At 28.1% G+C, this 2475-nt stretch overlaps 1 long non-coding RNA gene across 1 annotated transcript; it reads left to right on the forward strand.

Annotated features, from left to right (window-relative positions):
- Positions 1 to 321: 321 nt before the first annotated feature.
- Positions 322 to 1782, forward strand: LOC140178003 (uncharacterized). Its single transcript, XR_011869949.1, has 2 exons — positions 322 to 927; positions 1196 to 1782. It is a non-coding gene; the product is annotated as an uncharacterized lncRNA (long non-coding RNA).
- Positions 1783 to 2475: the final 693 nt, after the last annotated feature.

Below are 2475 nucleotides of genomic sequence, written 5' to 3' on the forward strand. Positions count from 1 at the left end.
GTAATTGTACAATTATATAAAATATTTTATACTATCAATATATTAAAATTAAACTCTAATTTTAATATATAAACTTTGGACTAACCATCAATAATTTATTATTTAAAAGTTGTTTTAAATTTATTAAAATTTGACTATTTTTACAAACATCGTATACCTAAAATTGTCTGAAATCCGTTTTAGAATTGACTCTATTTTTTATTAGGGTATCATTACAGTCTTTCCTATCCTGTTCCTATTCCTATCAATATCCATCTACTACTTATTGGAGATAGACAGATAGTGTCCTCTTTAAGAAGAAAGCAATTTCTTTTATTAGTTGAGTTTTCTCTCCAAGACTCCAACAATATAGTGAGAGGCGGCTTCTCACCAAAAATATCTGCTCATTTAGATATTTATATCAGTCGTTTACTCCAAGACAAAAAAAAGTTTTTAACATGTTCATCATTAATCTATCAAGATTAGAGTTCATATCATCACTTAATAATTTAAACCGAAATTCCAATAATTCAAATATTTAGCAATGATTATGAATTATTGAATGCAAAATGCTACATGTCAATAAATATTATTATTTTTATTTAATAATAATTTATATTTATATTTACAAAACAAATTATATATAAAAAAATATATAATTTATATTTATATTTATCAAAATTTATATACATAAATTAATACAATTTGTATTTACATTTTTAAAATTTATACATAAATTAATAGAATTTATCTGTTAAAGTTAATTATATTTTTTATTTAATATTTTTATTATTTACCTATATTTTTCTATGGCCGAAATTATCCAAAATTGATGCCCCAAAAGTTTCTCTTATGAATTATGCAAGCATAGGATGAGTAGGAACATTGAATCAGAAGGACAAATAGCATATACATATTCAGATCAGAGAAATAAGAATCCCAAAAAGGGTACTAACTACTAACTATAAGTAATTAGAATAACCAAATCCGTCTGTACATTTGAGATACCTTGAATTTATTAAACCTTAAAAACAAATTTAATTTCTACAAAATATGAATGATCAGAGATATCTATGCAATGTACGATTACTACCCCTCAGTGAAGATAAAAAAAGAATAAGCTGATCATCATTGCCTTCATAATACTCTACCTCAGTAATATTGTTCTGATGATGATTATGGTTATTATTCTGATACTTTGCAACAACATAATCAGGTAACAGCTTGATCCTGCAAAGAGGGCAAGTAGCAAAAGATTGTTGCAACCACTTGTCCAAACAATCCCTATGAAAAGCGTGGTGACACTTGAGGTTCCTCAATTGATCACCTTCATGGAACTCATTCAAGCACACTCTGCATTCAACAGGATCCAGTTGCTGCATCATGCTCTTGGTGTAGAGAATTGTGGGGTTCTTCTCTTCAATGAATCTGAGATACTGAGTGGTGGTGATTGTGGTGCTGCTGCGTTTGTCTGATTTGAGGTACTGAATAAGAAGGACAAGTTCTATGAGCATGTATGCTAATAGCACTATTGCTTTAGCGTACAGCTGATACAACACTTCTGATATTCCTGTCATGCCTCTGCTTTCTTTTTTTGTTTATGTTTCTGTTATTGCTTTCTCTTTTTTTCTCTGAAATTGCAATCAATGGAGTCAGGTTCAGTATAATAGTACGTTAGCAATAACTTCTTATACTGCTCTCTGCACCTTCTAAATTCTAATTCTATGGACCTTTTTTTTTTTTTTTCCTTATGGATGTATCTATAAATAGTATTCATTTCAATGTCTAAATATGGAGTACAAAGTAGTGTAGAACTAGCAATTATTGAAAATAATTTACTTTTTTTATTTAAAAAAAAAAGAAGTCCGAAATTCTCTAAAAATGATTTTTCCTTTTTGAAGTTAGAAAACTATTCTACTAAAGTTAGTAAAACAAACAATCTCCGGCATAGTTTGGCCAATGATCCTTTCAAAAAAATAATATTATATGCATTACTTTTATCAATTTAATTTTGATATACTATTAGTGTAAAATATTTTAGGTATGTATTCAATTACCAATCTTATTACATATCTAAGTTTTTTTTATAACCAAGTCTAACTAAATTAGTCAAACCCAACAAAAATCAATTTCATTAGTGAGAGCGTGAATACACGCTCCAACTCCCAGCCATTAACGTAAACGCGAATGCTCATATCCTTCTTCTTCTCGTTCATCATTTTTCTTCGCATTTTTCCTCTTTCTTCTTCACGTTTCTTCTTCTTCGCGTTTTTTTTTCCATCGTCATTCTTTTATTGGTGCTATTGTTGCTGTATTTTTTTTTTCTCCTTTTCTTTCTAGTAATTTTGTAGCATTGATTTTTTTTAATTCCTCTTAAGAGAGTAAAACAAGAAGAATTATGAAAAAATAAAATAAGGAGAAGATGAAAAAAATATGAAAAAGAAAAAGAAGAAGAAGAAGAAACAACAGAAAATGAAGAGGAGGAAGAAGAAGACT

The sequence above is a fragment of the Arachis hypogaea genome, chromosome 13 (assembly GCF_003086295.3).
Source record: "Arachis hypogaea cultivar Tifrunner chromosome 13, arahy.Tifrunner.gnm2.J5K5, whole genome shotgun sequence".
Classification (NCBI taxonomy): domain Eukaryota; kingdom Viridiplantae; phylum Streptophyta; class Magnoliopsida; order Fabales; family Fabaceae; genus Arachis; species Arachis hypogaea.